Source organism: Etheostoma spectabile, unplaced genomic scaffold (genome assembly GCF_008692095.1).
Source record: "Etheostoma spectabile isolate EspeVRDwgs_2016 unplaced genomic scaffold, UIUC_Espe_1.0 scaffold00005214, whole genome shotgun sequence".
NCBI classification, from domain to species: Eukaryota; Metazoa; Chordata; class Actinopteri; order Perciformes; family Percidae; genus Etheostoma; species Etheostoma spectabile.
The window spans coordinates 1,555-29,168 of NW_022603237.1; the positions used below are offsets into that span (position 1 = coordinate 1,555).

At 40.9% G+C, this 27,614-nt stretch overlaps 5 non-coding genes across 5 annotated transcripts; 2 read left to right on the forward strand and 3 right to left on the reverse strand.

Moving 5' to 3' along the window:
- Positions 1 to 11,776: 11,776 nt before the first annotated feature.
- trnar-ccu (transfer RNA arginine (anticodon CCU)) lies at positions 11,777 to 11,849 on the reverse strand. The gene has a single exon. It is a non-coding gene; the product is annotated as a tRNA-Arg (tRNA).
- A 5,059-nt stretch (positions 11,850 to 16,908) lies between these two features.
- Positions 16,909 to 16,990, forward strand: trnas-uga (transfer RNA serine (anticodon UGA)). The gene has a single exon. It is a non-coding gene; the product is annotated as a tRNA-Ser (tRNA).
- A 3,927-nt stretch (positions 16,991 to 20,917) lies between these two features.
- Positions 20,918 to 20,989, reverse strand: trnaq-uug (transfer RNA glutamine (anticodon UUG)). Its single transcript has one exon. It is a non-coding gene; the product is annotated as a tRNA-Gln (tRNA).
- Positions 20,990 to 24,970: 3,981 nt separating this feature from the next.
- trnap-cgg (transfer RNA proline (anticodon CGG)) lies at positions 24,971 to 25,042 on the forward strand. Its single transcript has one exon. It is a non-coding gene; the product is annotated as a tRNA-Pro (tRNA).
- Positions 25,043 to 26,314: 1,272 nt separating this feature from the next.
- trnal-aag (transfer RNA leucine (anticodon AAG)) lies at positions 26,315 to 26,396 on the reverse strand. Its single transcript has one exon. It is a non-coding gene; the product is annotated as a tRNA-Leu (tRNA).
- Between the last annotated feature and the right edge of the window lie 1,218 nt (positions 26,397 to 27,614).

Genomic DNA, 27,614 nt, shown 5'->3' on the forward strand with positions numbered 1-27,614 from the left:
ATGGATCGTGCAGTCTAACGTGGGTTTGGACTTGCTTTTCTCACAATCCTGCGAGCTGTTCTGTCTGATGTTTTTCTTGGTCTTCCAGATCTTGCTTTAACTTCCACTGTTCCTGATGACTGCCATTTCTTAATTGCATTCCCAACAGAGGATATTGGCATTGAAAACTCTTCTTATAGCCTTCTCCTGGTTTGTGAGCATCAACTATTTTAAGTTTCAGTTTTCTAGACAACTGCTTAGAAGAACCCATGGTTTTTGTTTTTTGAAAGTGTAAATGATGGAAATAAAATAACGTTTTGTGACATATTATACGAATGTCTACTCTGTCATTTGATGCCTTTTGGAGATTTTTCCATCTTTTCTTGGCTTCTTTATCCAAATTAATACAAATTTTTACCTGGGGTGCCCAAACATTTGAGCCCCACTGTACCTACAGACTCAGTCTTTGGATGGTATGGGTAGTTATTTGCTACCACGACGGCCGACATGCGCCCCGTCACGGTTACCAACAATTTTGGCAATGAATGAGTAATTCACATTGAACAATTGTGATTGGTTGGTCATTTAAAAACATTGCATTGCAAGTAGAGCTGTCAAAATCGCAGAGTAGTGATATATACACAGCTGTCAGCCTAATGACATTTGCAAGTTCAACATGCTACAACACCATGTTATCACATTGGTTGTTTTTGACTATGTAACATTTGCAAATGGCAGTGGTGGGATTTGACGCCTCCAGAGAGACTGGAGCCTAAATCCAGCGCCTTAGACCACTCGGCCACACTACCTGAACGTATTGATCCTCCACATCATGACACACACAGTGACCGTGACTAACGGTATGCTCGTTAATGTCAGTGGAACAATACTTTTGCAAGTCAAAAGCCAATACTTAATTGAAAAATGCCAGTACTTTATTAAAAATGTTATCACTCTATGAACAGCAGAGGAGAGTGGCGTAGCAGAAGCGTGCAGGGCCCAAAACCTAGAGGTCAATAGATCAAAACCATCCTCTGCAAATTCCTATGCTCTGTATCAGCATTTCCAGTCTGTTGATGTTTAACAAAGCATCTGTTGCTTGTCCAAAGTGAAATGTCTCCACCTGCTGAAGAGTAAACTCAACAGCATGTCAAATTTATTTCATCCATAAAAATGGAAACTACAGTGCTCATACCTGCCATAACACCCATAAAACTGGAGCATAATACAATAAATATACTACACTATAGTACAAGTACATAAATACAGTAAAATAGAAACTGTAAAACATGTACATTTAAAGTGCTTGTTGTGCTGTCTGATAGTCTGAGGTATAAAGAGAGAGCATACCGCTTAGTTTGTGTCCCAGGAGGTCTTAGTCTACCACTACGTTCTATAACCCTACCAGTCAGATTACCACAGGAGGTCTTAGTCTACCACTACGTTCTATAACCCTACCAGTCAGATTACCACAGGAGGTAATATCTTCTGCAGCTCTTTTAAAGACTCTACCATAATACCTGCTGGAGATGCCAGGTCCTCATACATATAAAGCATGCTTTTGGGATGACTCCCGCAAGGAAATTGAAATATCACTGAATAAAAGAAGAAATTTGGGTTAAACATGTAATGGTATAATATTGTATATGGCTTCAAAACCTGTAAATGCAACTGTGGTGGCTGGAAATCAAACCTGGGCAAAACGATTGAACTGCTATGGTATAAATCATAGTCGAAAAGTAACACACCTGTTGCGTTTCTGCTGGACAATACAACGCTCACTGCAAATCTTGTAACACAGACTGAAAGTAAATGCTGAGAGATACATTGATAGAGACGGGTGGCTTCCAGTACCTATGAGATAACACAATATTGTTAATGAAGGCATATCTGCGTTTTTTGTGTATGAGTCATTGAGTCATTGATGAGTCAATGAGCGTATTAGTTCGTTACCACCCTTCCAGCTTTGTGACATTTGCAAATGGCAGTGATGGGATGAAATTTTGTTTTAAAAACAAAAAAACACAACTGATGCTGAAAATGCATTAACAGGTGGTTGAACACTGGCACAAGTACATGAATGGAAGTTGTGATTCTATGATTATTACTGACATTGAGACAACGAAAGTCATTCTTTAAGGCTTGGTGTTGTATCATATGTGCTGAACTTTTATGACATTGCTTGGTGAAGTAACCAAAATCATAAGAGTCAACTTGGTAGACTCCTTGCTGAGATTGTTACGCTTAAACTTGAGCTTCAATGATCAGCTAAACCCTCCTTTCTACCACCTTGGAGTAGACTGTGGAGTTCTTTAACTACCTCAGCGACTTCCACCAGCGAAATTGACGACAATCTCGCATCATCCTCAAGCTCTGCCTCTACCTTAGTGGATGTGTCAGCTGGATTTAGAAGTTCCTCAAAGGGCTCCTTCCACTGCCCTATTATCTCCTCAGTTGAGGTCAACAGCGTCCCAGCCTTACTGTACACAAGGCGATGGACAAGAAATCCATTGGGGTCTCCCCGCGCAGGTTTGAATCCTGCTAACAACAAAAGGTGTTGTTTAACAGACAACCAACATTTTTTATGATTTTATGACATTTTGTGAATATTTTGTTATACTAAACAATGATTTTTCTGAATTTTTTTAAATACTATTGTAACCAAGGTCAAAAATCCTCAAAAGAGGAGTTGGAGACGTGCTCTCAGCCAATCAGGAAGAAGCCCGGACTGTTGACCTGCACGGAGCAGAGTTCACTTCCTTTTTGAGCTGCTGGGAGAACGTAGCAAAACCCTCGTGTTAAACGATACCTACCTTGTGAATATATATTGACAAAAGTTGCTAAAAGTGATTAAAAACCGCTTGAGACAATCCAGTGGGGAGCCCTGGACCTGTGAGCGTGCAGTCGGAGAGACCTGACGCCTCCCTGATGAAGAAACGCATTGGTGAGCGATTGTTCTACCATGTTAAGCGTTAGCCGCTAATGCTAGCGCGCGTGAAGCGCTAGCTGAGATGCTAACTAGCACAATGTCAGACACCATTCACAAGCGCTAGAACTATTAGCTTGATGTTTTAAATCTGCGAACTTGGTTCAGCGCTGTGCATTGTGTTGCATAGTTGTTATACATTTGACTGTGTTGATTTAGCACTTAAAGCATCTGTGAAATCTGTGCACTTTGAGCATATTAAGATATGTTTGAACTATCTTTGAGTGTTATATTTTATTTTTGATGTGTCTAAGCATGCCCTCATATGTCAGAGGGTACACAGACTGTGTCAGCATACTAGTATGTTTTGTGTTCTAATTATTTTGTGTAAGTGATACTTTGATATGATATGGAAAGGTTTTTCAATAATTACCTCTGGAATATTTTGAGGATGGTTGTTACCAATATGGTAATTTTATGTCACAATGATTGTTCAGTTAACATGAATTATATTCTACAGTTCATGATTGAAAGCTAAACAAATGTTCTGACCTCACTCACTGTAGGTCAGGTTTTTTTGTTGGACCCTGTTGAACCTTTGATCTACCTGGAAGTTGGAGCCTGGATTGAGACTTTGATGGCGAGCCCCAGCCCAGTGGAGAACTAGAGATACGGCGCCTGCAGGATTTAGCACCTCATTTCACACACACACACACACACGCATACCAACTGCGCGGTAGGACACACCTTTCACATTCACAGTGGATTGAACTGAACCTGATTTGAAGTGATTGAAAACAGAAACTCTGAACTTTAAATCACAGCTGTGGGGACTTGGTTATATTTTATTTTTTTACTTACCCGGGTAAAATTTTGTGTAATCTGATAGTGTGTAATTGTTATGTTTTTTTTTTGGCTTATCCTTCTCGTCTATAAATTAAAAGAGAAGCGTCTTTGTTTTTTCAAAGCAAGTAAACTGTTGTTGAGTCATTCCTGGTGTATTGTTTGGTTAATTCCTGGGCTCCATAGACGAACATAGAACTTCTGATCTTACTGGCCATAGATATTTATCATATAGAGTAATCCCTTTCTGTTCACCCCCTCTAAAGGGTTCCACTACCCCCCCATGCTTCACAGTAGGGATTGTGTTCTTGGGGATGGTCCTCATCATTCTTCTTCCTCCAAACACAAGTTAGTGGAATTATGACCAAAAAGTTGTATGTTGGTCTCATCTGACCACATGACTTTCTCCCATGACTCCTCTGGATCATCCACATGGTTGTTGGCAGACTTAAGACGGGCCTTGACATGTGCTGGTTTAAGCAGGGGAACCTTCCGTGCCATGCATGATTTCAAACCATGACGTCTTAGTGTGTTACCAACAGTAACCCTGGAAATGGTGGTCCCAGCTCTTTTCAGGTCCTGGACCAGCTCCCCCCGTGTAGTTCTGGGCGGATTTCTCACCTTTCTTGGGATCATTGAGACCCCACGAGGTGAGATCTTACATGGAGCCCCAGTCCGAGGGAGATGGACAGTCATGTTTAGCTTCTTCCATTTTCTAATGATTGCTCCAACAGTGGACCTTTTTTCACCAAGCTGCTTGGACATGTCCCCGTAGTCCTTTCCAGCCTTGTGGAGGTGTACAATTTTGTCTCTAGTGTCTTTGGACAGCTTTTTGGTCTTGGCCATGTTAGTAGTTGGATTCTTACTGATTGTATGGGGTGGACAGGTGTCTTTATGCAGCTAACAACCTCAAACAGGTGCATCTAATTTAGGATAATAAATGAAGTGGAGGTGGACATTTTGAAGGCAGACTAACAGGTCTTTGAGGGTCAGAATTGTAGCTGATAGACAGGTAATCAAATACTTATTTACAGCTGTATCATTCAAATGAATAGTTAAAAAATCAAATATTGTGATTTCTGTATTTTTTTAGATAATGTCTCTCACAGTGGACATGCACCTACGATGACAATTTCAGACCCTCCATGATTTCTAAGTGGGATAACTTGCAAAAAAGTAGAGTGTTCAAATACTTATTTTCCTCACTGTATCTCCCGGGTCTTTCCATAGAGAGCAGGTCAAGGCCAGCAACAAAAAGGCCACACAGATATTCAATCCAAACTTTATTAACACACATACACAAAGCGTAACAATGGTAATGCAGCAGTCAAACTTGGACACAGACATCCTGTGAACGATGCTTCTGGTTTTACTTAGCTCGCTCCACCATGGCGCCTTACTAACTCCAAGTATTCTAATGTATTGAAACTGATCCATGATCCCTGGTATGTGATAAACAAGCCCAACACCACAGTATGAGAAACATCCCATAACCACCATGCTTTACTGTCTTCACAGTGGACTGGGGCTTGATTTCAGTGCAGGGGGGTCGGAGGACAAACTGTCTGCGGCTCCTAGACCCAAAAAGAACAGTTTACCTCTCATCAGTCCCTAGAATGTTGCTCCATTTCTCCTTTGGCCAGTCAATGTGTCCTTTGGTTGTTTTCCATGTCAGTCAGGCTTTGGATGTAATTTCAAGGCATTTGAAATCATTTTGGCAGAGCAGCTTATAATCTTCTGTACGCCTTTATGTGTTTTCCCCTCTCATATCAACTTTTTAATCAAAGTCCTCTGTTCCTCAGAGCAATGTCTGGAACGAGCCATTTTTTTTTCAGTGTGAAATGCACTATAACTTCTCCATGTTCAACATGTGCTTCCTTCCTTCCTTAAATATGTATGTATACAGTAGGGCTGGCCAAAATAAAATCCAGATTATTTTGATCAAAATTTTGATCGCGATTATTCTCACGATTGTTTGTTGATTTTAACCAAAACAAATTTTATCGTCATGTAGGCTATTTATAACTGGGAGAGGGAGTGTGATGGATGCTACTCACAGAGAGACGGCTGACTCATTATGAACGGGTCGGGTTGAATGGCGGATACACGTCGTTTGTATGAAACGTCTGTATCTTCACTGCGCTGCATTTTTATGAACTATGATATTCTCGCAATGGGTAACATCTTTGGCCCAGGTCCAGGTACAGCAGCTTCGTCTCACACGCTGTTACTCTACCAACTGCAGTTAGTTGCTTTCAATAATTTCTTCTGTGTTCTTCGCCGTGGCGGCCGCGATAGCAGAGTTAAGCGCAAGAAACACTGGTACAAATACAGGTTGCCTCTCATACTTAACAATATACAGCTGTGTTAATAAAAAATTTAAACTGTAGACAAATGTCAGAAGTGTGGACCGGCGCTGTGTGGCCAGATGCGGACAGTAAGAGGAGAGCGAGTAGAGGAGAGATTCAACACAGACGAAATGGGTCATGTAACGCAATATTAAACCATATCCATATAAACAGCATTGCAGCGGATGCGAGGACATTAGCACCGGTGCGTCCTAGAGGAGCTAACTGCTAACAGACGCTACTAGCACCGACTAGCACTGGTCACCGCTGTTGTCTGAAAAACAGACAACAGACGGGACAAAATGTTGCGTTTACTGGTAAACTGGTAAACCTTGAGACCGACGTATAACCGACTAACCAACTGCTATCTGTTGAATTTTCCTCCCGTTACTCTGTCCTCTGTGACTGTCTCCATCTAGATACTAAGCTGCGCGGTGCAGGAACAACTGATTGACTCATGACCAGACGGTAGTAGCGGTAGATGGGCTATGCAAAAAACCTGGAGCGTTCTATGAAGTTCAAGTTTAAGTTCAAAAAACTTTTATTTGTCCCCAAGGGACGATTCATTTTGCTGCAGTAGCAAAAAAATGACACACAGTACATGACTACAAAGACGACAACATCAATTAAAATACAGTATCAAACCAAATGGCAAAAATAAATGCCACAACATTTAAAGCTTAAACCCCAGTGTACCTTATGTGCTGACGTTACCTAGTCTTTCCAGAGTTAAGCAGAGAGATAGCAGAGGGGACAAAGGAGAATTTTTACCTATTATTATTACCGTTGCTAATTTGTTTTTCATTTTAAACTCAAAGAAGCATACCAGCAAATACATGAAAAGGTAAAGATAGACTGGATAAAAGATTTGTAAAACAATGTCATCAGGGATCTGTCCACTTTAAACTTAGCTAGCTTTCTCAGACAGAAGAGACGCTGCTGACTTTTCTTACTCATCATGTGTGTGTTTAGTTCAAAGGTCAACTTGTTATTAATGATGGCTCCCAAGTACTTGTATGATTCAACAATTTCAACCTCTATTCCATCTATAATTGTCTTTCCAGGAGTTGGAAGGTGACGTCTAAAATCAATGCACATGTCCTTAGTCTTTGTAACATTTAAGTCTAAAAAGGCTTCTTTGCACCAGTTTAAAAAATAGGGTAGTGCAGGGCCGTGAGATGTTTCAGTGGTGTCCATTAAACTTACTATGACTGTGTCATCAGCAAACTTTACAATGTAGTTATTGGTCAGTTCACTGCGGCAGTCATTAGTGTACATAATATATAAAAGAGGAGAGAGAACACAGCCTTGAGGGGAGCCGGTTGATGTCACAGATATTCCAGAAAGATGTCCATTAAAAAAAAAAACGCTCAATCACGCAAATTTGATCGTGGGAAGTCAAAATCGTGATCACGATTAAAATTCAATTAATTGTGCAGCCCTAAGATACAGTATATAGATTAATTATGGGCCATAACTGACACCTGTTTCTTCATGGAATCAATCAGCTCACTAATTTTACACAACACTGCTATTATTTTGAACATGCTCCTTTCAAGTTTGATTTAGCAAAAACAACAACCTAAAACTAAAGGTCAAAGGCCAACTGGTGCTCCTCATTGCTAATGCCTATTAGGGACAATGTTTCCAATTTACTTTACTGGAGAAGAGCTGTTCCAGCAATGTGAACAAAACACGGTAACCCCTACATATACCAGTGAAATCTATATGTTATATTTACAACTCTCCCGGCACTAAAAATCCCAGATAATCCCCCATTTGTTACCGGCTGGCTAAAGGCTGGCAACAAAATGGAGGCCACACATAAATTGATCAAAAGTAGTTTATTTATCACAAACTAACCAACACTGAATGTTACATTTCCCATAATGCAACTCCATAATATTGAGGTTGGCAGATAATAAAGAAAAGTGATGCTTCAGTCAAACAATGTTCCATAGACATGCTCTAAATGTTGTTTCTAGTTTAAGATAGAGCTCTACAGCATGGCACCTCACTAACTCACTCTCTTGGTTTTTCTCTGTTGATAGAAACGGAGAGGAAGAGGAGTCAAACTTCACCACTGTCAACTGTGTGACAGATCCTTCACATCAGGATATTTAAAGATTCATAAGAGAGTTCACACTGGGGAAAAACCTTACAGCTGTGATCAATGTGGGGCAGCTTTCACAGTACAGAGTCACCTAAAAAAACATCAACGCATTCACACTGGAGAGAAGCCGTACTGGTGTGAACAATGTGGGGAAACCTTTTCTCAGAGTGGTCACCTTAAAACTCACCAGCGCATTCACACTGGAGAGAAGCCGTACTGGTGTGAACAATGTGGGAAAACGTTTTCTTATAGTAGTCACCTTAATAGACACCAGCGCATTCACACTGCCTCGTTGTGAACATGTTTCAGAGCCAAGCTGTTTCCTCCTCCTCATGCCCTGATAGCTGTGTTGTTATATTCTGATCTTCTCTCCACGTTGAAGGCTGACCAGCAGTAACTTTATCTTCTGAACAACATGTATGTTATTGTGGATCAGCTGGACTGTTATCTGCCTGTCCTCAGAACCCTTTGTCATTTAAGCTCTAAAATTGGTGCCTGAACCCATCCTTTTAAAATTAATTTTTTTAAATGTATATATTTAAATAAAAAAAGAAGCACAAAAAGACAGTCAGCAAAATTTAAGAACAGCTTGTTTATTACTATATGGTCCAAATTAAATGTAAAAAAAAATTTAATATTTCTCCTGTAAATTGCTGCTAAATGACAAAAACAACCACTAGATGGAAAAAGGCAGCCCTGGTATTTCAGTAGCACCGAAATGAGGCCCCGAAATCCCCGTTACTATTCGGTCCGATAGATACCGGGTGTTAAGGCACCGGTGCCGTACTAGCACCGGGTTCGTTACCCAACCCTAACCACAATGTACCCACCGTGGGAAGGAGAAGGCCCAAAGGAGAAACATTAAGACGTTTAAAGATGTTTTGGTTGGAAAACGTAGAGATGTTTGAAACTTTTTTTATTTAGTAAAAACTTTCTTCTCATCTCTAGAAACATACAACTTTTTTGGGGCTGACAGGAAGTCATTGTAATCATTTTAGGACTACATTTTTGTCACACTTATATATTTCTAAACTCCCAAAAGTTGGTAAAAACTCTAACCTTTGAGCATTGTGAGTTTAATAAGAGCAATTTCAATATTTGTGTAAATTGGTCCAAACAGTCCTCTCATCATTACCAACATACTAGAAGTCGGCCATTTTAATTATACGCTCTCAAGTTATTGTTTTGTAGTTTAAAATGTTTACCTACTTTGTGGAATTTCATTTAATAATCTTTGTCATTTCATTTTTTCTGTGACTGAATGTGGTTTTAAATCTGTTGAGCTCTGTTCAGACCAACTGCCATGCTTTGCTTGTTTGCAAGACATGATGTCTCTCTCTTTCTCATGCACGCAACAAACTCTCTGGGCAGGCAAAACAGAGAAAGGAGAGGTAACCTTGCTCCTCATGACATCATAAGGGGAGGATTCCAGATTGGTCCATCTGAGCTTTCATTTTCTCAAAGGCAGAGCAGGATACCCAGGGCTTGTTTTACATGTAACACCATTTCTAACCACTGGGGGACCAAAGGCAGGCTGGGGGAACTCATGTAAAAGACCTTTTGAAGTGACATTTTCATGCCATGGGACCTTTAACGTCTCCTTGAGAGAGAGTCTGCGTGTAGGTTTATGTTTGTATTGTACTGCTAAAATTGCCTAAATGTTTAATAAGGGCAATAAAGTGCAATTTGTTTACCTTGTTATGAGTGCAAGGCTTTTTTCTCAGCTAAAAGAAAACAAGGTGCTCTTCTGAAAATGCAAAATCTAAATCAGTTCAGCCATGACTCTAAGTGGTTGTGTATGCCAGATTTAAAGTGATTCCTTCTAGGAGTTCAGAGATATGGCATTCACAAGAATCGGATGGACAGACATGAGGATACAGTCACCTTAAACCTTTGACCTCCAAAATATCAATTGATAAATTTGAAGAAATTCCCTCCAGAAATTCCTTCCTCGCTCCTGTGTTATCACGTTCACAAGAATGGGAAGTGTGTACGTATGTGGAAATGGACGGACGACCCTAAAGCATAATACTTCTGGCCACGGCTGGCGGCAAGACAAAACTAACTAGAGACAAAAAAAGAGGTGGGGTTCAGCCCTGACAGAATTGAGAATGTTGTCAAAGTTTCTGTACAGCAGGAGAGGAGTTGTTTTGGAGAGTGAGACTTTGTTGAAACAAAATAAAGACAGCTGTGCAACTGAGTCAAGGTTTAGAATATGGTGAGATTTAATTATTCCCTGCAGAGAATAACCAAGTGGGAAGACAGTTTTCACAGAGTTAACGCAGTAACAGTGTGACAACCTCTTGCAAAATTAAAACAGTAGCATCCCCGTCTTATATCCTGTTTCCCCTAGAGAAGATTTTTCTTTCCCATTACATGGTCTACACTATTTGCCGCATCATGGACTCTAGACGTCACGGGCGGGGCTTCCAGTACCTTGTGGACTGGGAGGCTGACGGTCCTGAGGAGAGGTGCTGGATACCTCGGCGTCAGATCCTGGACGCGGACCTACTCCGGGACTTCTATAGGCTCCATCCTGGTGCTCCTGGCAGTCCGCCCGGTTGCATTCGTCGGAGGGGAGGTACTATCATGACTCCAGCGTCATGACTTGGTGTTGCCGGTGTTCTGGGTATCACAGCTGATTCTCTACTACACACACCTGCTGTCACCTGCAGTCTGCACACCTGGTCCTGATCACCACCTCTGCTCCATTTAAACCATGACCTGACATCCATTCCCTGCCAGATCGTTAGCATAATCATTTCATCCGTCAACTCCAACTACATTCCTGGACCTGCACTGTCCTCCTACCACCCATTCTATCCACTGCCTACCTTCCGGACCCGTTGCTACACTGCTTTTTTCAATAAATACTCACCTTATTATTCATAAACACTTTGTCCTGATCTGCTTCTGGGTTCCTGTTTTGACTTATCGTGAAAGCATCAATGATCTCTTTCCATTCCACATTCTTCCAACGGCCTAATGCATGTTTTTAGGCTGCCAAATAGGACCCAAGTTACTGCAAATTTGTTTGTAGTAGTAGTTTATTTGAACATGTAAAATATTAAAATAAATAAATATATATACATACATTCATGCATACATATATATAATTAAAATGACAGATAAAATAGTTGTTGAACGACAAAGACAAGACTGCGATCAGTTGGTGGAACCGGGGTATTGAAGTCCCGTCCATGTAACCGATGGATATGATCAAAACCTGTAAACAGCCCAACCAATTACCAATCACATCACTGGAAAGTCAGCTTTACTACAGGGTCCTGACAGGGTAGTGGATGTCGATTTTTTAATATGGACAGTAATCTGCCAGAACATGACTTGCCACTTTTCATGGGCTGTCAACAACTTTTCCAGCAGTTATATTATGATTCATCTCACTATGGAAATCAGGTTGAGGGTCATAATCTCTTGATGCATCACCCTTTCAGAATGTCTACCCTTGTGTCACCAACAAAAGATGGTCAGTGGAGGATGGTTTTGATCCGTCAACCACTGAAGTATGGGCCCAGCACGCTTCTGTTGAACCACTGTGTTAAAATTCACCCCAGATGGAACTCGAACCCACAATCCCTGGCTTAGGAGGCCAGTGCCTTATCCATTAGGCCACTGGGGCTTTTCACCCACCAAGCTCACCAGTTCAGGAGAAATACATATACAGCGACTCCAAGTTGTTTGGTATGCCATATTTAAAGTGCTTCCCTCTAGGCGTTGAGAAATATTGCATTCACAAGAATCGGATGGACAGACATGAGGACACAGTCACCTTGACATTGAACCTTTGACCTCCAAAATCTCATCAATTGATTTGCGAGTTCATGTGAATGTTTTTGCAAACTTTGAAGAAACACAAACATGGGCGTTGTGATAAGATGGTGCTGTCTATCATTGTTTCTGAGATCAACAATACCTTCTAAAGTTGAATAGCTATTGCGTTCCCGGTAATATTAGAGAAGAGCTCTCGTTGGCACTGTAGGCGACAATTTAGAAAGTTAAGTTACTTTACACTTTAAACTGTTCCATCTCCTCTGAATCACCATCTGCAAATTTTCAAGCCTCATTGATACGCCGACCACCATCTACAGTAGGTAAATCACTGGCTAGCTATGCATCAGTACCTCATACCTTTTACCAGGTTCAGGTGGTTAATAGTTATGGTCAAATGAAGCTTCATTAAGCTTTCTGAACAATGTTCTTCATTTTCTGAGCACATTCACTCAGTAGTGTTTTATTATTGGTTGTGCATCTGTGATTGGCCTAGAGGTCTCTCAGTCCAGCACCTCTCCCCCCCATCTTTGTTAGTTTTACTCTGTCCAGCATAAATTACTGACACCATACCTCACACTCATCCATGCATACACATTCACCACTGACTAAACTGACTACCACCATCATTGAATTATCATTTCTTTTGTTGTGGTCATATTCTTGCGTTTCCTTCAACCTTTGCACACGGTCTTTTGTCCTTTTCATGGGGTCACGAAAAAATATCTAGGGTCGATCTTAGCCTCTGTGTGAGTACATAGGTCTCCACGTACATTTTTCCAATCCTTACAATTACTTTCATAGCGTCGTTGGTGCAGTAGACAGCACGTCAGTCTCATAATCTAATGGTCGTGAGTTCAACCCTCACACGGGGCAGGTGTTTTAAAAACAACTGAAGCTGAAAATGCAGTGACAGGTGCAAACTGTCACTGCACTGTGCACTGGCACAAGCACATGAATAGAAGTTGTAATTCTGTTTTTTCGTCTGACATTGAGACCCTAGTCGACCCAGTCCAAATCATCACGGTAAGCCTCACTGGGTGTCCAAACTAAAATGAAAAGAGGAAACTTGGTAGACTTCTTACTGATGTTTATATCTGTACTCACTATGCCCTTTTTTTAAAGCACCAGCCAATCACAAGTGTTACATGTGAATAATCAATGTGTGAGTAATCAGGAAGCTCACATAAAAGATAGTGGCAAGGTCTACCAAATGTTTAACTTTACAACCCATAAACTGTTCCTTCAAAATGTGGATCACAGATTATCCAGACCATAGGTCTGGATAAGCGTGCTGGGCCCATAACCCAGAGGTCGATGGATCAAAACCATCCTCTGCTAATTGCCATGCTTTGTGACTGGACTGTACTGGACACCTGATAATATTTACCAAAGCATCTGTTGCTGCAAGTGTCTGAAGTGAAATGTCTCCATCTGCTGAAAAGTACACTCTTAATGGTATGTCAGCTTATTTCATCCATAAAAACAGAAATTACAGCACTCAAACCTGATCTAACACCCATAAAATCTGCAGCATAAACAAAACAATAAATATACTACAATACTATAAATAGAAACTGTATATCATGTACATTTAAAGTGCTTGTTGTGTTGTCTGATACTCTGAGGTATTAAAAAGGGGGCATACCGCTTAGTTTGTGTTACAGGAGGTCTTGGGCTGAATCTCATTTCTCTATCTCACCCCTTCCCCTTGGTTTTGCGGGTTCACGCGAAACCTAGTGCTGTCCCAATACTCTTTTTGAACAAGGGGTAAGGGGTGTATGGCCCTTGGAACCATAGACAGTGAAATACAAAATCAAGGGAGGACGCAAGCTCACTTGAAGCAGGAGGAAACAGCAGCTGATCCACTTTGGGGCTGAAAGCGAGCAGAAGTTTCTTAAATCCTGTGTTCATGTTGTACCCATTCATTATTGCATTGGTACTGAATTACTGTAATCATTTGTAATTAATTCTTGTTCATGCACTTGGTTGGCACTTGGTTTTGATACAAGACACTGATGAAATGTGTGTGTGTGTGTGTGTGTGTGTGTGTGTGTGTTTGTGGGGGGAGGGCGGGAGGGTTACTGGCCAACAGGCATCAGACTTGTCAGGAGTATCAGAACAGCTATAGTTAATTTGTTTGTTTGTGGTCTTGTGTGTATTTTTTTTAGTTTTACACATTTGAGTGCCTTTTTATGTGTGTGACATGTTAGTTATGGTTCTAATGGTTGATAACGGTTCGTTAATATAATATATATTTTTTAATGTTTTTGCCTATTATGTTTAATTTATCACCAATAAAGACGGATTTTTGTTAACAAAATGTTTTTCTGAACACCAATGACATTCAAAACGGTGATAACTGAAACAGATATACAACACACACCATGTATACAGAGTGTATATGTATGTTTACATGATACATGTGTATACACATATGTATTGCAAACAGACCTAAGTACTACACAGATAAGAACATCTGCCTCTGCACCACCAAAGTGAACATAAAATAACTATAAAATATATAAATATATACATGCATATGTCACTGTTGTCAAAACCTACAGTCAACAGACAGAGACGGCATCTTGGAAGTTTGTGATTAATACTGTATGATGATGTAACCAAGTGGTGTCCCATTTTATAGGGGTATGTTTTCACCCCTACCCTACCCCCTACCTAGCTCAGTGGTAGAGCTCATGCTTTCCATGTATGAGAACCTGGCATCTCCAGCAGGTATTATGGTAGAGTCTTTAAAAGAGCTGCTAAAGATATTACCTCCTGTGGTAATCTGACTGGTAGACAGCACAACAAGCACGTTAAACATACATGTTTTACTTGCTATTTTACAGTGTTTATGTACTTGTACTGTGGTATATGTATTGTGTTATGCTGCAGTTTTTATGGGTGTTACATATTATGAGCATTGTAGTTTCCATTTTTATGGAAGAAATAAACTTGACATGCCATTAAGTTTACTCTTCAGCAGGTGGAGACATTTCACTTCAGACACTTAACAGATGCTTGTTAACAGCCTGGACATAGACTTGATGCAAATACAAAGCATAGGAAGTAGCAGAGGATGGTTTCGGTCCATCGACCTCTGGGTTATGGGCCCAGCACGCTTCCGCTGCGCCACTCTGCTCTGCATGGCTCAAACAAAAGAAATAGTAATTAACTATGATTTTACACGCGCCGAAAGCGGGACTAATGTGCGACGCAAACTTCTACACCATTCAGTGTAATAATAATCTAATTCAGAGCAAAATACCGTGGGGTGCCTGCCACGTCCACACGTGGTGCTGCTCCTCGGTGAATGAGACACTATTCTCTGAGAGAGAAGCTCCGATTTCTCCTGTTGCCAGAGTCTTAGGTAAGCAAAACCATTTTATCTCGTAAGAGACTTGTTGTTCTTGCACATAACCGTGTTCCTGTTGCTCCTCACACAGAGAGTGAAATCACGTTAGTAAATGTCTGGTCTTGACATGTTTACAACTTGATCGTGTTTTTCAGCATATTATTTAGGTAGTTTGTTTCCCCATCCTGTATATATTCAAATATTTGTTCTTTTAATCCTATTATTATTATTTTTTAATGTATATTGTACGTATATTTCATTTATATTTTTAGTCTGTACTGTGTGACTGTTGTACGCTGCTGTAACCCTATAATTTCCCTTTTTTTGGATCAATAAATATCTATCTATCTATCTATCTATCTATCTATCTATCTATCTATCAAACTCATCGAAGCAGAAGCAAAAATCCAAATGTCACATTCCTTGCTAGGTCTACCCAATGTTGTGATGTTAAAACGTAATTTCATTCCTCTTTGGTGTTGCATTGCGATAACAAATAGCTACATTTGTGTAAAGTAATCGACAGGCTTCATGTCCGTGTTGAGTAGGGAGGGAAATGTAATGCATACCCCTAAGTTTTTTCTTCTTCTAATATTTATCATGAAACGAGGAAGCGATTTAGAGCCCCAATTAAACAGAAAGTGAGAAAAACAGCAGTGAGAGAAACAAATCAAGGGACTGAAGAGCAGGAAGAGGGAGAGCCAGAGGAGTTTGGGGAGAGGGCATGTGATGAAAGGGAGGGATCTGACACAAAGAGGGATATTCCAGAGGGTGAGGAAGAGGAAGAAGAGGGTGAGGAGGAGGAAGAAGAGAGTGAGGAAGAAAACATAAATGGGACAGAGAGATGAACAGCCAGAGGGACAGCAAGTGGATCCATGTGGATCAAGTACTGCACCATCAGGTTTGTGATGAAGAAGGTTCTTACTATTTTCAAAGCAATGCAATTACAATTTCATTGTAGGTCTACTGTGTGTCCTTAAAATGGTGCTTTCTGCTGTCAAATTCTTTTTGTGTGTCAATACGGCTCTGTTTTTTTTTTTAAGCCTACATTTTTAAATGCATGCAGGTATACATGCATACAGTGGTGTGCATGTGTTTAGGAACCCAAGTTGACTAAAAAGAGGAATTAAAAAAATCATTGTTTGGTAATTGATCTTAATGCCTTAATTTAACGAAAAGGAAAAATCCAACCTTTAAGGACACCAATTGCACTGTCCAGTGATGGTGGTATAGCGGTGAGCATAGCTGCCTTCCAAGCAGTTGACCTGGATTCGATTCCCAGCCATCGCAGTAGTTTTCATTGTGTAGCTACTTGCTTTATTTGTCAAGAAGTAACCAGAAAGGTTACTTGCCCAACCCAATTTGATAAAATATTAGATATCTGTTATGGTAAAAATAAGAGAGCATATCAATCAATCAAGCTGCCTCCACGAGGATCCACAGACACAGGCAGTGCACTACGATTTGCAATTTGCCCGTGTCTGGTAACTACTAGTAACCAACTGAAAAGTTTATGAACGTATGTGCAAACAGGTATACCGCTGGATTTCAGGTTGTCGTGGCCGAGTGGTTAAGGTGATGGGCTTGAAATCCATTGGGGTCTCCCTGCGCAGGTTCAAATCCTGCTGACAACGAGAGGCATTCTTTAAGATTGGCAGCAAACCAATGACACAATATGGTAAATCACACATTACCGAATTGCAGATGTACCTTTGTGAGCAATATTGTGTTATCTCACAGGTACTAGAAGCCACCAGTCTCCACCAAAGTATGTCTTTTCAGTCTGTGGTACAAGATTTGCAGTGAACGTTGTATAGCAGTTCAATCATTTTGCCCAGGTTTGATTTCCAGCCATTTACAGGTTTTAAAGCTATACACAACATATTTCAATTTCCTTGCGAGAGTCATCCCAAAAGGATTAATAAAGATAAGTCTAAGTCTATCTCAGAAAAAAGTAAAAAAACTCTGAAAATCTTCAGGGGATGTAGCTCAGTGGTAGAGCTCATGCTTTACATGTATGAGGACCTGGCATCTCCAGCAGGTATTATGGTAGAGTCTTTAAAAGAGCTGCAGAAGATATTACCTCCTGTGGTAATCTGACTGGTAGACAGCACAACAAGCACTTTAAACGTACATGTTTCTATTTACAGTATTTATTAACTGTAGTGTAATGTATTTATTGTTTTATGCTCCAGTTTGAATGGGTGTTACAGCAGGTATGAGCACTGTAGTTTCTATATTTATGGAAGAAATGAACTTGACAAACTATTAAGTTTACTCTTCAGCCGGCGGAGACATTTCACTTCAGACACTAGCAGCAACAGATGCTTTGTTAAACAACAGACTGGAAATATATTTACTGCTGGTGCAAAGTATAAGGATTAGCAGAGGTTGGTTTCGATCCATCGACCTCTGGGTTATGGGCCCAGCACGCTTCCACTGCACCACTCTGCTCTGCTGTGCATGCTCAGGGGCTGGACAAACAAGCCGAAATATGTCGGTCAAAGGCAGAAAGGAACTGTTCACTTCTGGCCATTAACGACAAAAAGACAAACCTGAAGAATAAAAAAAAATATTATGCATTGTCATGTTTCCTGTATTGAGTATCATTGTCAGACATAACACCATACCTTTTGACAGCGATAATTACCCCACTAACACAGAACGTTTAGAGAACGTTAGTTTTTGGTTCTCTAAAGGTTAGTTCGAACCAAACCAAAAACTAACGTTTAGGGAACGTTCCCTCCTGGTTATAACGTTTCCTGCTGGGATTTGGACCCAGGATCTCCTGTTTACAAGACAGGCGCTTTAACCACTAAGCTACAGCGCCTTCTACAGATGGCCCTGTCTTGCAAGAATACAATGAGCTAATGAACACGGTTGCTTCCATCCATCCATCTTCATCCAGCAGCTCCAGCAGGGGACCCCTACAAACTCCAGCAAATGAAAACAGCTGGACGTGTCCTTGACAGCTGGACGCGTTAAGGCCTCATGACTCGCTGTTCATAGGCAGGCCTACCCAGAACATCATAAGTCCTATCTATGCAATGTCTTTGAGAGATGAGAGATCCTTTCCCCAAAGCCCTGGTAAAATCCAACCTCCATGCCATAAGTCCCCTCATCACAAAGGTCATTAACCACTCCCTCCGGGCAGGCCTTGTTTCATGGAAAGCCATGAAAAGCTTAAAACACAGTCCTAATTTAGTCCTCCTCAACAGTCAACATAACGTTTGCTTTGTGGCGTGTCTGTTTTTATTCCTCCCATGTTAACAGTATTGACCAATACGGTAGGCATTCTAACCTCAGCTGACACGCTCACGCCACGCACGCAGTGTGCAGGAGCCCTAAGCTTCCAAGGTAAGACTGAAGGAATTCATTATAATAAAAACTTTATAATCTTCACACTAGAGTTGCAGAGTTGCAAAAAAAAAAGTGTCTGTCTAGTCAGCAGAAATTCCTGGGTTCAAATCCCAGCAGCACCTTGTTGTTGCAGAGATTACCTGTACTTGTTTTTAAATTGCCTGCTAATCAGATGTTGTTGTGGGCGGGGCATTACGTCTGACTCAGTGGTGAGTGAAATGGAGCAGCTGACTGACACAGAACTGTAGTGGAGCCAAAGTAGGGCATTTATTAATTAATTTCATTAGTTCTCAGGCAAATAGAACACCTGGTGGGTATGTTATTGGTGTTTCTGTGTAAATGTAACATGCCATTTTCATTTACTACCAGGGTACTTTCAAAGGGGTTGGGTTGACATGATGATGATACGCCAAAAGAGGTAATCTTTCCAACAACAAGGTACTGCTGGGATTTGAACCCAGGATCTCCTGTTTACTAGAGAGGCACTTTAAGCAACTAAGCCACAGCACCTCCACGAGAAACAACCCTTTTAAGTCTTAATTTGTCTTTTACCTTGTATAAGCTAAACATAAAGTATACTGACTGGCAGTATTGGGAGTAACGGCTTAGCTCACCTAGGCATGGCGGATCAATCCTATCCAGTAGATAGTTTGCAGAAGAGGAATAAATACATGGCAGGCCTCTCCCTTCAGCAGTTTGAGAACGCCAGCCCACTCCTTCTCATTGGTGCTGATCATCCACATATCACCCCCATAGAGCCAGTGAAGCTCGGCCTACCAGGTGGACCACTCACCATTTTAACCAGACTGGGGGGGAACGTTTCAGGGCCCAGCACGGATCGTGGAGCAACAGCTACGGATGCAACAGTACCTTCTGACGTCCACTGTTCCTTCCAACATGGAGCTCTTCCAGATTGTTGAGAATCTCTAGCAGCTGGATGTGCTGCTATACAAAAATGAGAAAGTGGTAACCAGGTCAAGACAAGACCAGGAGGCAGTAAGTCTGCTTGAAGAGAAGACTACGCGTGTGGAGGTGGACAGAATACTCCGCTATGCTGTAACAGTTTCCCTAGCTCACCCGGCAAGGGAAAAGTACAACGCATAAAAATTAAGGTAATGGGTGGATCTCTGATATCTATCGGCTATATTCTAGTCCTGTCTACTTTATTTACACAACCCCAGAATACCCTCAACCCCACAAACACCCTGATTGCCTCTAATTTAGCTCAATAAACATACCAATAATATAAAAAGAAACCATGTAATATAAGTGTAACTGCGTGTATTATAGACACAACTAATTAAACAGGATGCACCATCTTCGTCCCCATCCCTTTTTGCGACTGTCCCCTGTTGGTGCGTGGCAGCCATATTTGATAAGAATGGCCAAGCAACAAAAGGAGCGTATGTGAAGTAGGTAAGGGAATGTACTGTTGAAAGTTGGTGTGCAAATGTGTGCTGATGATTGTGTAACCCTTGCAAGCGACTTGTCTTATCACCCCCCCTAAGCTACACCACCACAACAAACAGCAAAAAACAAAACAAAAACAATATCCCCAATATCAAACCTACTCCTCCAGTGGAGACTGTGCCCTGCACGCAGCACCTTGGACCGCTCAGCCATCCTGACTGAAGAATCCAACGTGTAATAGGATCTCTCACAGAAATAATAATATGGTAAGTCAATTATGTTTTTAATAAAGTAGGTTCTCAGTCATCCAGGTCATAGTTATCAAAGGAAGGTTTCCCTATTGTCAACCCAAATATATGGGTGTTTATGGAGACATGGAAGAAAGTCACCAGTGTGGAAATGTGCTTGACAATGGCAACACTGGATTTGCGGGATGTGAAGGCATCTCACCGACTCTGTACCCCAATGTGCAATGCAGGCTAAATCATGTGGTGGGAATAGAGATCCACCATTGTGTCTGTCCAAAATGTCCTCCTGTGTTCAGACATGTGCCTACTAGATGGGAAATAGACTGACATTTGGGTCAACATTGTGGAAATATCTTTAATATGTTCAACTAAGTCTAAATTTGGAGCTCTTTTAAGTTAACGTGAAGTACAGGTCACAGCTCAACATGCCACCACCAACATACTGTTTTCAGTCAAACAGCCAAGAATATTTTACCCATTAGCCTAGATGTGGACAGTGTAGAGGTTGATTTTTTTATTCCACCAGTACTCTGGCTTAAAACCAGGTTCCACCGAGACTTGAACTCGGATCACTGGATTCAAAGTCCAGAGTGCTTACCATTACACCATGGAACCACTGTTCTGAAAGGCAACATTGGTTTGCCAGGCAGCTTCTTCCATAATCTTAACACTTATGCTATTGAAGGCACACAACAATTACTGGCTAACTTAAGTCACTTAGTAAGCTAAGCGTTTACACAGGATGTGGAACAAGGCAAGTCAAGAATAGGTTTTAAAGCTCTTGCCACAAACAATGAATACAGCAGTAGATAGGTCTACTGTGTACACATGGAAAGTTTACGTGGGTTGATCATGCAGATGGTCACAAAAGGGGCGGCTGTACTTTCAATTCAGTATCTTGCACAAATTAATATCCACTATAATGTAGAGAATAGCTGAGTTCAAGCTTCCCAATACCATGTCTCTGAAATTAGTTCTAGAAGGAAACAATTCATGTAAGAAGTGGGATTTGAACCCAAGCCCCCAGTGGAGACTGCGACCTGAAAGCAGAGCCTTGGAACGCTCAGCCATCCTATCTTTATCTTGTTTATCCTTATCTTCTTTAATAGTTTTTTTAATAAATTAATTCATAAAAATATGACTAACGTGATTATTTTTAATGTTATATTAATAAATAATGTTACAACTATATGGCTAAGTAAGCAATAAAACCTTTAAATAAGCCCTTCTTGTTTTTTTTTTTGTTATGTCTCGGCAAGAAGTATTATGCTTTTGGGTCGGCTGTCCATCTCTACATCAGAATCAGAAATACTTGATTGATCCGTGAAGGGAAACTCTGGAAGAGACTGCTCCTTTGAGCCAGTAACCTAAGGATATTGGATTTGTGCCTCTACAGTCCTCCGCTCTACCAACTGAGCTATTGAAGGTCAACAATGTTTATGAACGCACTTCCCATTCTTGTGAATGTGATAACACAGGACCCCCTGGAGGGAATTTCGGAATCATCAGGGGCTGTAGCTCAGTGATAGAGCGCACTTCACAGTCTCAATGCCCAGATGTATTACAAGATTTGAGTGGTGAGTATAGCTGCCTTCCAAGCAGTTGACCTGGGTTTGATTCCCAGCCATCGCAGTAGCTTTCTTTGAGTGATGTTACTTGCTTTTTTTAACAAGAAGTCAGCAGAAAGGTTACTTGCCCAACCTGGTTGGATTAAACATTAGATCTCTTTGGGCTGCATGATTATGGCCAAAGTGATAATCACGATTATTTTGATCAATATTGAGATCACGATTAATTATCACAATTATGTTTTGATTTTCTACTCCAAAGTGCTGGAAAGGAAGGTTTCACCAATTGTTTAACCTCAGGTTGACAAGGAACAATCTCAGCAAGGTAATTGATGGATGATTCTAGTTACTTCACCAAGTTCAGCCCAAATGACACAGCTGCAAGACATCACCATGGTTGGCTTCCAGCTATGTAATAGATGCTAATGGAAAAAAAATGGAAACTACAGTGCTCATACCTGCTGTAACACCTCTAAAAACTGGAGCATAATACTATAAACATACTACAGTTTAAGTACATAAATACAGTAAAATAGAGACTGTAAAACATGTGCATTTAAAGTGCTTGTTGTGCTGTCTGATAGTCTGAGGTATAAAAGAAAGAGCACACCGCTTAGTTTGTGTGACAGGAGGTCTTAGTCTACCACTACGTTCTATAACCCTACCAGTCAGATTACCACAGGAGGTAATATCTTCTGCAGCTCTTTTAAAGACTCTACCATAATACCTGCTGGAGATGCCAGGTCCTCATACATGGAAAGCATGCTCTCTACCACTGAGCTACATCTCCTGAAGATTTTCAGTTTTTTAAAACTCTTTTCTGAGATTGACTTAGACTTATCTTTATTAATCCTTTTACTTACTTAGGGTGCTTTAGGTAACTGCCTTCCAAGCACTTGACCTGGGTTTGATTCCCAGCCTTTGCAGTAGTTTTCGTTGAGTGATATTACTTACTCTATTTGTCAAGAAGTAACCAGAAAGGTTACTTGCCCAACCTGGTTTAATACAATATTAGATCTCTGTTATGGTACAAATAAGGCAGTATATCAATCAATCAAGCTTCCTCCATAAGGATCCACAGACTGAGGCAGTCTACTACAATTTGCACTTTCTACTCCTTACATTTTACGAAATTGGCTTGTTACTTTAGTTTTGTACTAAAAGTCGTATATCAGGTGTGATTGTGAGAGAAAAGAGCAAGAGACTAGTTGTCCGGAGGATAATCAACTGAGATTGTGTGCGTCTTTTAGAACTGTAAGTCCTAGAACTGATGTTGTCAGTTCATTTAAGCCTGTTGTTGTATTGGTCTGTAGTTCTGGCAAATTTAAAAGTTAGCTTGTTTGTGTTCTTCACCTGTTACCTAGGTTACACCTGTTAGCTAGCTTACACCTGCCTGATTCGATATAATGGCCATTGTTAAATGTCCTTGCTCATTAAGATAATGTAATTGATATTGGGTTTATTGTTATTATTTACTAGCATATATGATTCCTATGCCTTGTGTATGGTAGCCTTTACAATGTTATGTATTTCTTTTATTACCACAGCCATAGCAGAGCCCCCCCCCCCCCCCCCCATGTATATCCTGATGCTTGATTGTAATAATGCTTCAACAAAGAGAAGTTGTCTCTGTTCATGTTTTAACAGACAGCCATAAAGCAAATGCTTGTGGCTTAAAGATCGAGCTACCGCTCACAAACCCTCAAACAGGCGCAGTCTCTGTGGCGCAATAGGTCAGCGCAGTCGGCTGTTAACCGAAAGGATGGTGGTTCATGTCAATGTAAATATCCTGGAGAGAGACAAATCTGGTCTTTACACTTCTGCAGAAGACCATAGAGCAGCACAAAGATAACCCAAGTGGTCTTATGTCTATTAGAAGGTACAGTTCTGCAACCCATGTACATATTAATCTTTGCAGTCATTGGTATGCAGGTCACTTGATGTAATACAAGCAAACATATAAGGCCCCACCCAACAGTTTTGTGATACGTGGCGTGCAACTTTATGTCAATGATCAAGCTTGTTGCTGTGACCAAGAAACCACCAGCAAAATGACTGATACATCATCAGTTCTGAAACTTTCTTGGATGCCAAATATTTGAATTGAAAGTCAGAATCCAATTGACATGTAAGAACAATACAATGCACGTCCAGCTTCTACATTTCCACATGAGTCAGCTTCCCCAAATTCTGAGTAACAGGAAAATAGCCTGATAATCTAATAAGCAGACATGTGCAGCACAACCTCAAAAAGCCATAAAGCAAATGCTTGTGGCTTAAAGATCGAGCTCCCGCTCTTAAAACATCAGACAGGAGCAGTCTCTGTGGCGCAATAGGTCAGCGCAGTCGGCTGTTAACTGAAAGGATGGTGGTTCAAGTCCACCCAGGGATGTTTGTTGCTTAAGCTACCTGGAGTGAGCCAACTCTGGGATTTATCCTTCTGCAGAAGACCATAGAGCAGCCCAAAGATAACCCACGTGGCCTTATGTCTGGTGATATTAACAAACATAATGTTAGTCACGGTCCCTGTGTGTGTCATGTGGAGAGCTGTTATATTATACTATCACTTTTTACTGACAAAATCAAGTCTTTGTTTTGGTAAAAATATTTTGTATCAAATGTTTCCTGTTGTCAAATGAGATCGTTAAGCTGAATCGGGCAGTGGAGCCATGAAAAGACCCCATGCCAATCTACCTGACCATAGCCTTTCAAGTCAGTGACAAATCCAAGCTGCATTTCTTTTTTACCAGTATTCAATTTCTAATTTTGACAAAAGTAGTCTGTCGTCCAATAGATGGTGGAAACTAGGCTTATCTGCTGTCACTTTTGACCAAAAAATTCAAGTTCCAATGTTGGTAAAATGTTTTGCTTCAAAAGTAGTCTTTAGTCCAATATAATCAGAAAGCTCAATCTGGCAGTGGAGCCATAAAAACACCACATGCCAAACAAACTTCTTAACGGTTGGCTTTCGAGTCACTGACTGGTCACATTTACTTGATGGAAAATTGCTAATAAGTTATATTTACGTGGCTCGTTGGTCTAGGGGTATGATTCTTGCTTCGGGTGCGAGAGGTCCCGGGTTCAACTCCCGGACGAGCCCTGAAGCAAGGTGCTGTTCCAACCCTAATCTGTACTTTAAAATCCAGTTTATTGTTAAATTAACCCAGATTAGGAGCCAGCACAATTGTTGTACAGCATGTTGGCAATTTTCATATCCTGCTTCAACTGCACGCAATAGAAAAAAACTGGGAAAAGATATGAGGAACAATGAGCAGGACATGACTCTCCTTGTTCATTGGTCTAGGTTTATGATTCTTACTTCGGGTGCTTTAGGTCCTTGATGAGACTACTTTGCATTTAAGTAGAGGAATGGATTGAATAATCTGGTTTAGTTATTGAATATGATGGAAAAGATTGTCACGCGCGAGGCAAATTCATCATAATACTACTATCACTTCTTAGTGGCAAAATCAAGTCGCTTTCCAGCCGCTGCATTTATCAATGTACGATCATTCTTACGCTCTGATTGGTGTGATACGAACGTTTCATGAATCTCACGTAAAGCCTGTCGTAAAAGGATTTCTGCGCTCATATCTACCCCACCTCTTTTTTGTTTCATGTTATGTCTCGGCAAGAAGTATCATGCTTTTGGGTCAATAAGTAGGTTTCCATATCTACATCAGAATCAGAAATTCTTGATTGATCCCTGAAGGGAAACTCTTGAAGAAAACTTATCCTTCGAGCCAGAGTTGAACCAGCGACCTAAGGATTTCAGCTTTATGCCTCTACAGTCCTCCGCTCTACCAACTGAGCTATCGAAGGGAGCCAGCATTGTCATACGAACTTCCCATTCGGATGATTGTGATAACACAGGACCCCCTGGAGGGACTTTCAGTGATAGAGTGCATTTCCAGTCTCAATACCCAGATGTATTACAAGATTTGAAGTGAAAAACTGCTGTCCAGTGATGGTGGTATAGTGGTGAGCAAAGCTGCCTTCCAAGCAGTTGACCTGGGTTTGATTCCCAGCCATCGCAGTAGCTTTCTTTGAGTTGTGTTAGTTGCTTTTTTACAAGAAGTCAGCAGAAAGGTTACTTGCCTAACCTGGTTTGATAAAATCTCTTTGAGCTGCACGGTTATGGCCAAAATGATAATGACAATTAGAGATCACGATTAACTATCGCAATTATTTGCTGATTTTCTACTCCAAAGTGCTGGAAAGGAAGGATTCACCAATCGTTGAACCTCAGGTTAACAAGGAACAATCTCAGCAAGGTGATTGATGGATGATTCTAGTTACTTCAAGTTCAGCCTAAACGACACAGCTGTAAGACATCAAATTGGTTGGCTTCCAGCTATGTAATATTTGCAAAAGGCAGTGGTGGGATTTGAACCCACGCCTCCAGAGAGACTGGAGCCTTAATCCAGCACCTTAGACCACTTGGCCACACTACCTGCAAGTATCAGATCTCCACATTGTGACAATCACAGGCACCGTAACTAACGGTATGCTTGTAAATGTTATTGGGAAAAAAACCTTTGCAAGGAAAAAGCCAACACTTTATTACAAACTGCCAATATTACTATTAAAAAATGACATCACTCTTTGTCATTTTTCTCTGGCAGTGATTTTAGAATATTGTAACCAGCATTAAGTAAGTAGGTTTAGGTCTGTGTGAATATGGGCTGAGCATTTACCTGGGCTGAACTTGTGAACATCTTCTTTTGCATATTCACTGTAAAGAGCCATTACTCCTCCAACTGCCAACTGTTGTTCCAGAGACAATAGGATATACAGTTTTAGATTGGAAGGTAACTGTCCAAGACCAAAGACTTCACTGAAATACCTCAATTGATCAAAACAGGGGGGGGATCTGCATGTTCTTTCTTACCAGCAAATTTCTTGAGGTCCAAATGGCATCTTTGATGGCGGCCAGGGTGAGCCACTGATTTGCAAAGTGTATAGCTGTAAATCTGCTTCCTAAAAACAATAACACTCCTTTCCCTCTTTTCTCTTTTGGCTTCTTCATCACTCTTCTTTGCACTCGTTCTCACTTGGACCTCCACGGGAAATAAAAGATGGCTCGTTCCACGTCTAAAATCACTTAAAAAAAGAGCTGATGAGTAAATCAAAGCTAAAATCACTGCCTTTTTTAAAACACCAATGTGAATAGTCAACGTGTGAGCAATCAGCTCACATAAAAGATAGCTGTTGGAACCTTCCTAAACCTTCCCTCAAAATGTGGGGCCCATATTCACACAGACCTAAACCTACTCACTAGTCAAATCAACAATGCCAGAGAAAAATGACAAAGAGTGATAACATTTTTTGATAAAGTACTGGCATTTTTTCATCAACAGTTTCACTCTACCACTTGACAACTCCTTGGTCTCCCCTTCCCCTCAGGACAAGAGTCTGGCCGTCATCCTCGACTCCTCCTTATCCTTTCAGTCACACATAAATAATATCTGCCGGTCTGCCTACTTCCACCTACGCAACATTAACCGCCTCCGTCCCTCCCTTACCACTCACACTGCCTCCATCCTTATCCACAGCCTCGTCACCTCCCGCCTTGACTACTGTAACTATTTGGCCTCTTTCCATAAACTTCAACTTCTTCAGAACTCAGCAGCTCGTGTCGTCACCAGAACCCCCTTTTCATCATATAACCC